General features: G+C 47.1%; 1 protein-coding gene across 2 annotated transcripts in view; it reads right to left on the reverse strand.

Moving 5' to 3' along the window:
- ELOVL5 (ELOVL fatty acid elongase 5) overlaps positions 1–13365 on the reverse strand; it is a 37899-nt gene extending 24534 nt beyond the window's left edge. The window contains exon 1 of one of the 2 annotated variants that reach the window (XM_042886428.1): positions 13329–13365. The gene's annotated coding sequence lies outside the window, so the exon portion shown is untranslated. Of the gene's footprint in view, positions 1–12496; positions 12640–13328 lie in introns of those variants that run through there. The other variant, XM_042886434.1, reaches the window with a different exon arrangement.
- Between the last annotated feature and the right edge of the window lie 2373 nt (positions 13366–15738).

Raw genomic sequence — 15738 nt, forward strand, 5'->3', positions numbered from 1 at the left:
CACCTTTAACAAGGGCTGCAAAACTCTTCTCCATTAATAAAGCAGCTCCTCTCATCTCGGACTGCACTCATCCTTGAGTCAACTTCTTACATCCACAGGAGAAAATAAAGGTCTGGTCAGTGAAACCTACTTTCATGGGCCATCTTGGTCATGAGGCTGGCACCCCGACACTGAGCTGTATCAGCAATACACAGTGAAGTTATTTTCTAGTAACAGAGTTGCTGAGACCACAGTCAACAAAGTCCAAAGGACAGAGAAGACTGGTCTCGAGTGACCACCACCAGCACCTAGCACTGACAGCAGAGCTCAGTGCAGCTTCAACACTGAGCCCCAGCTTATTCTTTCCTTTCTTTATAAACAAACAAACAAAGTCACATTTCATAGCTGTATATTAAAAAACAAAGAAACAAACACTAAAGACACAGTGAGTAGCAATACAAAGAGTTTTAAGTGAAGCTGCTCCACCATGTGAGCCATCATCTCCTTCAGCACCCCACAGCAGCCACACCGACTTGGTCAGCCCAGTGGACATCTCAAGAGTGAAACAAAGCACAGGACTTCTGTAATTCTTAATTCTTTTCTTTGCACTTATTAGCTTGATGTGCAAAAGCTTTGCAGTCTGCCCTGTGTGAGATTTTACTGCAGACATGAAACACCGTGCTGAGCAAAGAGCCCTGAGCACAGCTAACAGGATTAGAGATAAGGAGATTACCTAGGGTCCAGGGGGTAACTAGATGCAGTGATCACCAAAAAGCCAAGAAAATAGAGGAAGATCATGAACAAGAGGGTGATGGTCACAAAGATAAAGCTACACCATACAAACCTGATGAGTACAGGGATAACAGAGAACACAAAACCAAAACCTAAAAGCCTTGCTAAGCCATGTAGCTACAGTCTGTGTTCAGATGGGTAAATGATATCTTTTGGAGGACCACTTATGCTTGGGAAGACAGACAAAAATTCATCTCCACAAGACTTTAGGCAAGTTACTGCATGTTATTTATTTGTGTGCTTGCTCTCATTTCCAGTAAACATGGTGGAGAAGTGAAATTCCCCAGCAGGATGCAATATACAGAAAAATATATGCAGTCACTGCATTCATTGCAGGCCTCAAAAAAAAAGTCATTTTCTACACTTGTAAGAAAACGGAAGCCCAGCTCACAGCTTGCTGTGCTGCCATCTCTTTGCAGAGACAGACACATTACCAGAAGTCCATCTTGAAACTTATGCACTTTCCTGGAAGGTATGAGCTAATGCTGCATGGCTGCAGCTGCACTGATACTCCGTATCTTCAGTGTAAGATGCTGAGCATCGTGCTAGGCAGCATCATTCACTGTATGCAGTTCTGCTATCAGGTGTGAACAGCTTTGAATAGAAGGTACTAAAGCAGTTCTCAGAATGGTAGGCAAAGTAACATGCAGAGGAGAGGAAAAAGCTTTGTTGAGATACAACTGCTAGGCCATGACATCATGCTGCTCAGAACAAAACACTGCAACTACCAAACTCTGGGTTATCAGTAAATGCCTTCCTGGTGTGGTCAACACATTCAAGAATCTTTTTGTTTCCTTGATATAATGATTGACTCTCACAAAACACAGACTTGTTTCTATCTCTCTTGCCTTAAAAATGGCAGAAATGCAGAGCTCATACATCAGAAAAGCAGCTACCCTTGAAGCATTTAGAACTCACTTTCTTTTCCACAGGATAAAGGAGATAAAACAATTCTGTGGAAAAACAAGATGGATTTTTTCCTGCCCAGGACTGACAAGCAGTGTCAAAAGCGAAGACTACATGGTCTAACAGCAGAGGAAGGGGACGTAGGAGATTTCTCACAGATGCCTTGTCTCCCAATCTTTTCCCTTCCTGTATAACGTGGGTACCTGGCAGCATTTCATTCAGAGTTGCCAAAAAAGCCAACAGGCAGCCAGCTGGTGGCATTTCTGCTGCAGAAGCTGAGAGCTGAAAAGCCTGGGGGATCCCAAAGGACTTTGGGGCTGTACCTGTGTGAGACTCTGCACCAGCTGTGCCCCCAAAGGGCTGTGCTAAGTCAGATAGATGCATGTGATGCAGGGCACCAGGTCAAAAGCCCAACAAGGGCTGCTGGATTGCAGGCCTGACTCTGGGATAAACTGGAAAAGAAAGCATTTCTATGTATAGGTATCCTGGTTTTCGAAATGCTAATGCATCCAGATGCAAGTACTACAGTTCCCTATTACTTGCTTTTGGGCGAGGAAGACCAGCCAGCTGAGAAGATAACAGCAGTAAGGCTCGGTGTGATCACATCACTGGCTCTTTCTACAAATTTCAAGATTACTCAAGAAATAAAAAGCATTGTCCACACATCTGGCAGCTGCAAGGCCACTTCCCACAAGTTCACAATATAAAAAAATCCAGGCACCTGCATAAATCCTGCAGGGAATACCAGCACAATGGTTTTGTTTCCTCCAAACTGTAGTTGCTCTTTTCTTTCAGCGAGACACTGCAAATTCCTGGTGCAAGGGAAACGCTCTTGCCATTAAAATCTCTCCTAATGAAGAAACCACCTGCACTAAAAACCCAGCTATGGGGTTGACCCCGTTCTCTATCCCGTATCCAACCTGGTGACCTTGCCAACAAAAACCTTACTAAGTTGCATAAGCTTTTTTAGTTCACTACGTTATAGCAATGAAACATGTTGCTGCTGCTCTCATACGAGTAAGGTGTATGATCTCCACAGCAAGATGGCACAGTCAGCAAGGTGGCAAGTGCTATCTCTGTTTATAAGGAGGCATGGAGGGAACTCGAGCCTCAGCTCCTCAACAGAGTTGAGGGCTCATGACAACTGGCGTAACTGGAAAGTCAATGAAGAGCATTTAAAGGCAGCCAGGGGCTGCACTACAGATGGAAAAGGAAAGGAGTTGTCTGCAAGATGCTAGGCTCCTGGTTAGAAGCTGCATAAGGAGAACAGTAGTAAAAAGGAACAGGACCTAGAGAAGAAATAGAGGACAGGAAGGCTATGGAGTTTTTAAAAGCCAAACAACTTCAGAAACAGTTAACAGAGGAAAAGAAGGAAAAATTTGGAAGAAAGGGCTGAGATGATGCTTATGCAGGCTTCCTCCAACTCAATACTGCACATTTTATAGGACACTAAGAGTATCCCCTGAAAATTGGGATGGGGATATCTGGGGTGATCCTGATTACAGCGAGCCAGAGGAAAATGATCCTTTGTTTCCCTTAAATCCTCCGAATATGAAGCCAGACCTGCTGTTCAAACAAAAAGAACAGAGAAACCTTGGGGTATCTGCAGCATAATACAAATACCATGCCTCAGGACTCATTGCAATTAATATATTTGCAAGAGACATAATAGCAGTAAACCAGGTGAAACTGACACCAATCACTGTGGCAAGTATGCTTAAGTGGTAGGGACTGAATAATTTTGAGTGGGAACAAAGCAAACAGCTGTTGGGGTCAGGGAGCTTTCTTAAATTTGGGACCCGGTCTGATAAATTCCATCACAGGTCCATCAGCTCATTGGGCCACAGGCTCAGATCCCATGGAGCAAGGTGACCCCCCGTAGTCCCCATCAAATCCCCGAGGAGCTCTGCTTGTGTGGCAGCAAGCTGTCCCCAGCACAGGGACACCTCACGAGGTCATCCTCAAGGTGGAGATTCCTTACCTGTGATAGATACCAGTAAGCGACCAATACCGAGCTCCTCAAAAAAGACTTCCTATATGCTAATAGCTGGCTAACTTGCTATGGTATTGAGTGATATAAAAGGGTAACGGTGCATATAATCCCTTACATACAAATTGTTGGCCAGGGGGTCCCTTCCAATCCCATGACACAGTGGGAAAGCCTTCCCAGTAGCCTTGTCTGACCCCATTCTTCAGTTAGCACACAACCAGGTGACCTCGCCATCATGAACCTTGTTAGGTCGTGTAAGTTTTGTTAAAGCACTACCTTATAGCAATAAAACACACTGCTGCTTCTCTTTTACAAATGAAGTATATAATCCCATCTGCAACACAAGCCAAGGTGCAGGTTTTTCATGTCTTCAAAAGCTTTAGAGCAAAAGAACGGAGGGTGTGTTCACACAAAGGTGGTGACACACTGGAACAGGTTGCCCAAGGAGGCTGTGGATGCCCCATCCCTGGAGGCATTCAAGGCCAGGCTGGATGTGGCTCTGGGCAGCCTGGTCTGGTAGTTGGTGACCCTGCACATAGCAGGGGGGTTGAAACTCGATGATCATTGTGACCCAGACCTTTTTCAACCCAGGCCATTCTATGATTCTATGAAAGGCAGGGTCAGTACTGTAATTCACATGGTGCACCTATTCCAAACACAGAGACAAAACACCCAAACTCACCAAGGTAATGAGTTTCCTCCCTCTGCCCTACAACCATCCCTGTCCTTATCATGCAGTACCAGATAGGCACCTTCTGCCTCACAGCTTGCCTGCTCGAGGAAAATAACACAGAAACGCAAGGGGCACCCCTGCCTCTGCCCTGCTCAGAGCAAAAAAGCAGAGGTAGTTAGGATAGCCCTCTGAAACAACCCAGTGAGGAGTTTTTAGCCATGTCCATTCCATCACCTGTTTCTCACTACTTGGCAAGAAACCAAGGCTGCAGCAAAAATGTAGGTAAAGGAAGAACACAGACAAGGAGAAAGATGCCTCTGTTATGAAGGCAGAATTACAAAACAGTATTCAAAATAAAATGTGTTGTACACACTGCATCTTACATATTGGCAGTGTTGTGGTGGAAAGCACAAGGAAAAATGCAGTATGTGGAGTCACAGAAGGTCATACGGAACGTGCTAATGTCATACAGAGCTACCTCATAGAGATCGTAAATGTAAACACTCAGCTCCAAGTGACAGATTATTGCACTGTAAAAGCAGCAATAAAAGAGGGCCAAGGTGTTCACAATACAAAAGATAGATTTTAAGATGCATTAGTATCTGTCCTGCAAAATGCAGAACCAAGGATGGATGCAATCCAAACCAGCTGTGAGAGAGCAGGACATAAGGTGGGGGAGGAGAGAGCTGAGCACCAAGAGATTGCAGACAGGGACCAAGGACAGCCTCCTGCACAAACGGGCAACCTTTGTTCAGTCTGCAAGAATATTCCAAGAGAAACAGTGGAGAGAAATAGAAAATGATAAAAATAAAAAGCTAAACACTAGGTGTCAGGTGACTCTGACCAAAAACACAGCCAGTCTGAAGCTGAGGATTGTGGAAGACAGAGATGTTCATCAGTATATCCTAACACTCAGTATTAAAGCATATTATACTGTAAGAAACAATAACTGAGCCCTCAGTAGCGATCTGAGACAAGACTCAAGTGCAGGAGCCTGAGAAGAAACGTCAGTGACTTTGATTTTCTGATAATTCCAAGCAGTTCAACTCAATACCCAGCTTTGATAATTAAATTTATTATATAGGAAAAACACATTGCTAGATAATTAAAAAGTGATTTTTATATATAAAAAAATTGAAGCTTTCTCCTTTCTGCTTACAGCAAAGTGAAAACACAACTTACAGTGTATTTTATAAGCACTAATCTTTTGCCAGGAGTGAAAGATAGGAAGGAATTAAGTTTTGTTTCATTAGCCACTCTAGTAGAACTCTTCTAACTCTATGGAACAGACAAGCACTTTAGCCTGCATAGTAGTACTCTGCACATGAAATTGCCAGAAAGCAAAACCAAACCTTTACCTTATGAGGGGCACCTGTGGATGCCCCCTCTCTGGAAGCATTCAAGGCCAGGCTAGATGGAGCTGTGAGCAATCTGGTCTAGTGGGAGGTGTTCCCTGCCTATAGCAGGGGATTGGAACTAGATGATCTTAAAGGTTCCTTCCAACCCAAACCATTCAGTGATTCTGTTATTCTATTTCATGTATGTTTTGTACAGACTGGGTAGAACACAGAACGTTTCAGATAATAAAACCGCTTACTAATGTTGGCAGCTCTTGAAAGTTGTCCCTCAGCCTCTCATGGCAACCATGGGTTTATTTTTAATTCCCATTAAAAACAGTTCTTTTGTCCAACATACCTCTTCCATGGACCTATTTCTTAAATATCTAAATGCAATCTCAGTGATTGGAGGTTGTCGTTCCACAGTGTTTCATCACTGTGGCATATGAGTCCCCCGCACAGACGTGCCACCTGAAAACAAACAGCAGAAAGGGACTGTCCGTGAGGCACACCTGTCACTGCGGACAGGGGAAGTGTGGTGCTCAAGCCCACAGCCTCACTGATGTCTTTCACATGCTGACCCCAGCCAGGACTCCTCTTCTGGCTCGGCACAGAGCCCAGCTCCGCTCACCCGTCCTGCAGAACAACCCCCCAGAACAGCTGCTGAGCCAGCTTCCAAAGGGCAATGCTGAGAAAGGGGAAGAGAGGAGCAGAGAAGGGAGAAAAGGAAAAAGGAAAGGGGAAGAAGAGTAGAAAAGCCCTTGATGTTATTGATAATCTACCACACGCACACATTTGGCAACTTGCTTACAGCCGTAATGCTGTAAGTAGGTTACAGCCACCTCCTCCAAAGGCAGCAAGGAGCACTAAAGCACACGCGTTGCTCCAAGGTGATCATTTTCCACACACTCTAAAAGTTGGCTAAAACCTGGTGAGAGCCCTGTGTTCTCACCTACTGCGTTCTTGAGGACTCAAAGCTCCACTTTAAGTTTCTTAAGTACCAGTTTTAGCACACGGAGCCAGTCCACACAAGCACCCAGAGAGCAGACCTGTGCTGCGTGCATCTGATACCCAGCCCTGCACATCATTTGAGCCTGATGTGCCTGATATAAAACCAAGGAGCATTTAGCCCTCACAACTAAAGTTCATGATAGCTCTGCTGGAGCTTATATTTGAATACATTACCTTAATGAGCTCTGTACTGTACCCAGAAGCAGAGTCAATTAGATGGGGGATTTGAAAAAATGATACAAAACCTCTGGAAAGAACATTACTGATCCCTTCCTGTATCATAGTGCAATCACTTAGCAGTGGTGATAGAGCAAGAAATCAATACAGAAGATAAAAAAGTATCAAAGTATGTTATTCTTGTTCTGCAAGGCATCCTCAGGTTTGCAGTTTGCCTTTGCTTGCTTCAAAGGCAGATGACGATTTCTGAAAGGGCAGAAGAACGGGTAACAAAGTCAGGGGTTTCAGAAGCCTATCAAAGAGAAGCAAGGGCTGAGTGGTGCCTCAAGAACCCCGGATATTTCAGGATTACGTGGAACCTGGTAATGGCTGCAAAACCAGGAGACAGAGCTAGTCATGTAAACTCTTGTAGTAAGAGGCACAACACAACAACTGACTCTTGCAACCCTGCAATCCACACAGCATCATAGCATATGCTTACAAATGCAAGTGTAACCGTCACACACAAATGCAACTTCAAGATTCTATATATCTGCCTGATTCATTGCTTTTTACTCAGAGGACAGTGAGGCACTGGCACAGCTGCCCAGAGAATCTGTGGATGTCCCATCCGTGGAAGTGTTCAAGGCCAGGCTGGATGGGGCCCTGGGCAGCCTGATCTGGTGGGGGTCTGGCCTGTCTACATCAAGGGAGGTGGAACTGAATGGGTTTTAAGGTCCCTCCTAAGCCTGTGATCCTACGATTCTAGAATATGATACATAACTTGAGGCTGCGTCCTTCAAAGCCAAATCCAGCTTCATGTCCTTCTGCCCACAGTTGTCCTGTAACTCCTACAGGAGGCCTAGCTCAGAAACATGTAAGCACTGTATGAACGAGCTGAACATGTGTGCATTCAGGCAAGGATAAGAGCCACACACCATAACCATCATACAAGCTAAACTTCAGCACACATGAAGGTTTCTCCAATCTCTTTTTCTAAAGGGCAGGGTTAAACACTGTAGAATGTCACTCTACTAATGATTAATGGTTTAATTATTGTTGTTTAAGTCAAAGGTTCTCCTTGGTGTTTGTCTGCAAGATGATCAGCACTTCTAAAAGCCAGGTGGGAACAAGATGTAATACTTCAGGAGAAGGTTAAGAGAAGCTTTTTGATTGAATAACATGCATAGAAACAGCACTCCTGAGGGGAAGTCTTCAAGATCACAGTATGAAGGTTTCCAGTTTTCCAGATGTTGATTGCTTCGAATGAATCCAAAGCAGAGGACACAGGACCGACACAAGACCATAGCCCTATGCTGGGATAAGTCTATCAACAGCTGATAAAGCAATGGCAAACATACAAGGAGATTTTTTTTGTGCATTTCTGAGAGCTTCAAGCCCTGGATTGCTCCATCCACTCCATCCACATACAAACACCACAGTTTTAGTTTATTTTGAAGCCTGGTGGCAGGAATTGCCTCAGACTGTGAGCCTCTGGGTGCTGAGGTTCCTGCAAACATACAGCAACTGAAGGAGGGAGGCATGTTTCATAGCTGGCCCCATCCAGGGGCTCCTCAGCCAGCACAGGCACAGCACACAGACTGCCTCAATCCTAAATGCTCTCCTGCATGTCTGTACCAGTATTAAAAATAAAAAAAAAATTTTAAAAAAGCATTGGGAAATAAGGCACCTGCAAATTTGAATGTTTATGAACTAAGTAGTTATACATGTGGCCTAAAGCCATAGGATACCATGATGTGTTTTTTAGTCTAATAAGCTTAAACACCATATTGTGCAACTCAAAACCTGTTAGTTTTGGTCTATTACTGGTAACATCCCTAATGTCATGACACCAACAGAAACATCTATCAGCTTCCCTGAACACTCGTGTGCTATTTGAACTCAAGCCTATGGCATTTCTTTCACAGCAGAGAGCCTCGATTTGCAAGGGGAAGGAAGCAGTTATCCTCCAGTCAATGCAAATACAGCTGGCAAGAAGAGTAACGGTTTTGCCAAGGTCACCAGGGGGAGAGGGGAGCACCTGGAAGAGGTAGCAGAACAAGGACAGTTGCTCTGTGTAAATGACAGTGTAAATTCACAGACACCATTAGGATGGAATCAGCAAAGCATAACCTATGTAGCCAATAATGCTTTAACACAGGCATGCAAAATATCCCGATGCACTGGGATGTTGAGACCCGACCCTAGTTTACAACAGTGAGTTCAGCATTAGTAGCATGATTCATTTGTTCTTGGAGAAGTGACAGCTCCACGGAGCAGCACACATCTGCAGAGCTGTGCACCTGGTAAGGGAATCTGCTGAACTGCCATCGTGCTTCCTCAGCGCTTGGTGCTTTGTGTGAGTCAACCATCTCAGCGAGGAAATGAAATAATTCTTCAGCATGCTGACCGCACTGGGGGAGCATTCACAGGTCACATACTTTGGGCAAGTTTGTTCCTGTGCTCTTATTTACCCTGTACAATAACGCGTCCCAAACACCAAAATACAAACAGAAAAACCATGGCAGTACATTTGAGGAAATAAGATCAATTTCAACAGAGCCACTGCATACGGTCCACTGCAACTATGAGGTACGTTGGCAGCAAGATTCAAGGCAGCATTTGTGTGATTTGATAATTTGTTTGAACAAAGAAAAGCAACTGATCTGGAAGCAAGATTTCAAACAGCCTAAATTCTACAGAGTTCCTTACTTACTCTCTCGATTTGTCTGGGTGTGGACAAATGTATGCAATCTCTAAGGGAAAAACTGTTTCTGATGCTACCATGCATAAATCCTTTGAAGTGCAGGAATCTGTGGGCTGTTAATGCACTTAGGAATCACAAAACCAATTAGAGACTACACTGTACATGACAAAACAGCTACAGATTACAAGGATTGTTGTCAGTTTTGTGAAATGTTTTGGAGTCTGAGTGGCACACAGTAAGCATCAATTTCTGAAGTCTATTATACAGCTTTCAGAAGCATATGTTATGTCCTGGAAGGATATAATTTGGTACATTGTAAAAGCAGGAGAATGTTTCTGCTGGAGCTGAGGCCAACAGCCTCAAAAGCACTCACATGTATCAGGCCAATTCTAGATACAGCAATGAAGGAGGACAGATTGAGAAGACAAAATGAGCAAATTGACTGGTTGCTCAGGGAAGCTTACTGCAAAAAGCATCAGAATAAATAGGTGTCTTCGTGACCTATACAAAGAACTGGCAAATCTCTAATGGAATTCAGGAGCTTTGAAAAGGAAACAGTCTGTGAAACATCTCAGGATAGCACACCATTTGCAGAAGTATTCCCTGGAGGTGTTCAATGCAGGCTGGATAGAGCCTGGGCAGCCTGATTAGTGGGTGGCAACCCTGCCCACAGCAAGTGTGTTGGAAAGGGACTGTCTTTAAGGTCTCTTCTGACCCACACCATCTACGATTCCATGTGCTTCTACTCGTCAGCAGTGAAACAACAGGCAGGTTTGAGGGAGCCTCTCCAGCGCTGCCCACTTGAGCAGACAACTCTGCATAAGACAAGAGCAGCTTGGCTTCTTCCCTCAGAGGCAGGTACCTCTGACCAGGCAGCAAGCTGACAGCAATAATGACAGCTGGAATGCCTCCCAGCTGCTCTCCTGCACAGTCACTGCTCTAGAGACTCACTCCTTCAAGTAGTGCTGAGACCAGTAGAAGACAGGTAGGAGACAGCAAGGGCAGGAATTGTTTTGGCCTTGCAAATCACTCTTGTATTTGAGCAATGCCATGTTGCTGTACCCTGGTGGATATTTTGAGCTCTACAGCCACAGAAGTGTTTCGTGTTGCAACGTCTGTGGCCCAAAAATGAGGAAGGTAAAGGAATGAGATCTGTTTGCTGTGTGAAAGCAATTAACCAGTTACCAGCAGAACAGCACTTACAAAGAACGTGCTCACCGACAGCTCAGTGCTGGGCTTCCCACGTGTGACAACTCAAACAGGAACACCACAGCAGTTTGGAAACCTACAATGGTCAGATCTGTGTCCAAAAATCAGAACCTTCAAAAGTCTTTCCAAAAAGCTGCACAAGAATGAGCAATTGAAGTTCCTGTACAGGAGCCTGCCAAACTCACAGTATTCTTTCCAACAGACAGATAGATTTTTCTGTTGTTGCTCTGTTAACTGTATTTTCTCCAATTTAATGCCTCTTGCAATCAACATAAAATGAAGGTCAATGTGGAAAGAACAGATAAGATGAGAGAATTCAAAATATTTAATTTCAGCTCTGACTGTTCTATGGGCAAGGAATGCAGTGAGGAATTCTTCCTGAGAAACGTGAAGACAACAGCTTACTGAAATACTGCACTAAGTATACCTAAAGGTCAGTCAGACAGCACATCAGCTGAATACCCCTAACGATGCTCTATTTATGTTACAGATACACGTGAGTTTCATTCTAAGAAATCAACTGCTGATACAGAAAGTAAACCAAACTACACAAAGTGTGACTGCTTTTTAAATGAGTATGACCACAGTGGAACAAACAGAGCAACTCATCCTGAACTTCCAAGACAAAGCTCTGTGACCCATTAACTTCATGACTGCTCTCTGATTGCTTCTGAATGCTAAAATACTGAGTATAATATACATATACATAGAATTATTAAGGCTGGAAAAGACTTCTAGGACCATGTAGTCCAACCATCAATTCATCACCACTGTACCCACTAAACCACGTCTCCAATACCATGCCCCCTAGCTTAGTCCACTTACCATTTCCTTTGCTTATTATGGACAAAAAAACACACAAAGAAACCCCGAAGTGCTTCCAGCACGCATTACTTGTGCAAGAAATCCAGCACAAGATCCCAAATTCTGGCATGTTTTACAGCGTCCTGGACCCATGAGCTTTGTTGGTTGGCATCTTTGATGTGGCAAACCCATTACTAACCTTGGTGCAGAGCTTTCTTTGACACGTGCAGAAAGCTGGCAGGCATTTCCAGCACGCCAAGCCCAGCCATCCACAGGCATGCAAGTTTCAAGGGAAACCCTTCATCCGTGCCTGCCAACAGACACCCCAGCCAGCAAAATGGTCCCATTCTGGAACATGCTTTGGTTATCTGCTGCTCCAGCAATAGATTATGACTACTGCAGCCCAGATACACACACGCTTTAGAAGAAGCTCTGGCCTTCCTTCCTGAATAGCAGTACATAACGCTGTGCGCTGCAGGCTTACAGCCCTGGTGCTGTTTGTGCTGCTGCTCCTGGCAGCGAGGGCACACCAGCACCCAGCACGAGCCGTGAACCCTTCCAACAAACCCTCAGGCAAAGGAACGAGGCAGGCTTAGGCTGGAATGCCTACGTTAGATCACCAAACCCTCCGGTGCTATTCATGACTTGGCATTAAAAACAAACAAACCCCCTTTCTCTCTGCCTGCAACACGAATCCGCGCTGCTTCCCGGCGGCAAAGCCTCCGTCGCAGGGCCGGCGGCAGGTCGGGCGCTGCCTTACCCTGGGAGCGGACTCGGGCGAATGGCCGTGCCCAGCCGAGCAGCCCGAGCTCCCCCTCGCCTGGCTCCAGCTGCAGGGCGTGTGTCGTTTGCACGGAGCGGTTTCGAGACTTCCTGTTCGGAAGCATCCTAAATACAACAGCACCCGCGCCTTTTTCTCGTGTTGTTTTTACCTCCTCACCATCCCCGGCGGCCGGGCCGAGCTCTCCGCCTGCGTTTTCCACAGAGGTGCCCGATACGCCGCCGGGGCACCGCCGGCACCTCCAGCCTCCCGCAGCCGGAGCGGTACATCAGTCCGTCTTCTGCATCCGGCCGGAGCCCGTCGTGCCGAGCAAGCAGCGGTGCCCGGCGGGAGAGCTCGGCCCCGCAGAGCCGCCTTTGTCTGCGGACGGGGAGATCCCCGGAGGCACCCCCCGCCCCCCACGGCCCCACGCGGCACGCTGTCGAGACGGAGCGCGGCGGCACGGCGGCGACGCGGGGAAGTTTTCGGCAGAGCCCACGGCACGTGGCCGCATCCCGTTCCCGTCCCGTCGCGCCGCCCCACCCGCCGCCCCCCCCCAGCGGCCCGGCAGCGCCCCCGAGCCGCGCGGGGCTCGGGATGCTCCGATCCACTTCCGCGGGGCACGAAGCGCGGACGCCGCCCCCGCGGCCCCGCCGTTCCCGTTATAGCTCCGCCGCCAACGCTTTTGATTCCACGTTTTGTTTTGTTCTTTAATTCTTTTTTTTTTTTTTCACCCTCCCCGCACAGCACGCAAGGACCCGCTTCCCCACCGCGGAGCGGGAAGGGGGGCTCGCGAAGCTGCAGTAGCCATGGCAATGCCGGATTGCATCATGCTCTTCGGAAAGCGATTTGGGGGGAAAAAACCCGGTTCAGCCCCCGCCGCCCGCAGCCCCCCGCACGGCTGCCGCCCCCAGCCCAGCCGCCGCCACACCGACCACCCCACGCCCTTCCGGCACCTCTTCCTCCCGGGCACGCACGACCGCACCACAGCCCGGCGGCCCTACCTGACGGCGCGGCAGGCTGCGGGCGGCGGCGGCACCGGCCGGCTCTGGCACGCTGCGGGACGACGGGGGCGGAGGCGGGGGCGGAGCGGTGGGGCTCCACCGCCCCGCGTCCTTCCCCGGTCCCTCCCCCCATGGGCTGATCGTGACGTAACGATGGTGCGAAGGGTGGCGGAGTGGGGGGCGGGAGGGGGCGCGGTGTGACATCATGGCCGGAGGAGGCCTTGGCTGTGGTGCAAGTTTTGGGAGCGGTCGTGCCGCCATTTTGAGGGTGCCTGGGTTGGCCTCGTGGGTGTGCAGTGGGTTGGTGATCACAAGGACCCCATGAATTCATACAGGATTGGGGCAGAATGGCCCCAGTGTGGCGTGGCAGGCTGCGCAGAGGCAAAGGATTTAGGGAACAGTGGGCTGAACGTAAGCCAGCAGTGTGCCCAGGTGGCCAAGAAGGCCAATGGCATCCTGGTGTGTGTCAGCAGTGGTGTTGCCAGCAGGGAGGTGACCATCCCTCTGTGTTCAGCACTCAGGAGGCTGCACCTCGAGTGCTGTGTTCAGCTGTGGGCCCCTCACCACAAGAAGGACATGGAGGCCCTGGAGCGTGTCCAAAGGACAACAAGGCTGTGCAGGGTCTGGAGCACAAGTCTTATGGGGAGCAGCTGAGGGAACTGGGTTGTTTAGTCCGGAGCAGAGGAGGCTCAGGGGAAACCTTATTGCTCTCTACAACTACCTGAAAGGAGGTTATGGTGAGGAGCGGGGCCAGCTTCTCATCCCTGGTAACAGCGATAGGATGAGATGGAATGGCCTTGAGTGGCACCAGAGGAGGTTCAGGTTGGATATTAGGAAAAATTTCTTCTCAGAAAGGGCAGTGAGGCACTGGAATGGGCTGCCTGGGGTGGTGCTGGAGTCACCGTCCCTGGAGGTGTTCAAGAAATGTGTTGATGTGGCACTGAGGGACATAGTGTGCATGGTGGGGATGGCTGTGCTGGATTGATGGCTGGACTAAATGATCTTAAAGGTCTTATCCATCCTTAATGATTCAATTATTCTATGGTTTTGTGGTGTCAGGTTGACTTCAAGGGCATAGAGTGGGATGGCAGCACTTGGCACTCAATGCAGAGAGCCCATAGGGAGCCCAGCAGGAAGTCCAGCTGCTTCCAGCTGTGCCCAACAAGTTGAGCCTCCACACTGACTCCTGAGGATTAAACAAAATATTGAGAGGCTGCTGATTAAGTGAGCATTTTCCATCCCAGTGAAAAACAATATGGGATAATGTAATTAAAGACTGCCATAATGAGGTGAGCCACAAGCCTAAATTAAAGGTTGCAGGTAGGTTCTGTTGATCTGTTCGCTATGTTTGGAATAAAAGGCTTTGCAACATAATAATGTATTTGAATGGAAGCGGTGTGTGTGGTAAATAAGGCGAGATCTTATCTTGATTCTATAATAAAACCCTGACTCTGCTGTGTAATGTAGATATATATTCTAAGCCTGTCCTGATTGTGTCAAATGTTTGAGGAAGGAATCCTAACACATTCTCGTTGGCTTCTCTCCAACATGCGGCACATTCAGTGAAGAACCTACCCCAGACTGTTCCTACTTCCACTGGCTGCTGACAACCCATACCAGGCAACCGCGGGGAGCCTGGGGTCACTGTGGCCAGAGTTTAGTCAGCAGCCCATTTCTTTTCCAGTCAGGCTGCTGTTCATACTCTCTCATGCTGGAAGAGAGATGGCTTTTTCCTTGTCTTTTTTTTCCTTTTTTTTTTTTTTTCTTTGACTTTGCTCCACCTCTTTGCTAGTTTAGTGAAAATGTTACATAAATAAAATGCAGCTTTGCTTCACTAAGGAGAGGAATAGAGCAGCATTTTCTTGAGCTGTACTCAAGATCGAAGATTAGTGCTCAAAGGCAGCACTGAATTGCACAGTCAGCAATTTTAGAGAGCTGGATGAGTAAGGATCTTTTTTTCCCTCTGACTGTAAGAAAAGGCTGTACAGATGAAGCTATCAATGCAAATGATAGCTAACCTTGCCAGCCAGTAGCTCTTCTTCTGTAGTAATTCACCGGTCCTATGTCTATGGCCATTTAGCCTGTGCAGCATGTTGCGTGTAGGGCTGGCCTGGTTTGACTCCAATGTGCAAGCAATTCCCTAGGGTGATACTATCAGGTAACGTTTTAATTGTTTGTTTGCCCAGTGTGAGCAGAAAAAAAAAAAAACCCTACCTAAGATTGGACATAAAAAAATTATTTCTCCAAACTGGACATTGTGGCCACACCGTAATGTTGTGTTACCTTATTTCTTGATCCTAGTTACTAAGAATGTACAGGTTTTGCTTTTGAAACCCAAGTTTCCCATTTCCCTTTCTCTCTGAAGAAACAGAGCCCCTGTATGATCTTTGCATGTGTGATGTGAGCCTTT

Source organism: Lagopus leucura, unplaced genomic scaffold (genome assembly GCF_019238085.1).
Source record: "Lagopus leucura isolate 7727_CA_CO unplaced genomic scaffold, USGS_WTPT01 Super-Scaffold_73, whole genome shotgun sequence".
In the NCBI taxonomy this organism is placed as follows: Eukaryota; Metazoa; Chordata; class Aves; order Galliformes; family Phasianidae; genus Lagopus; species Lagopus leucura.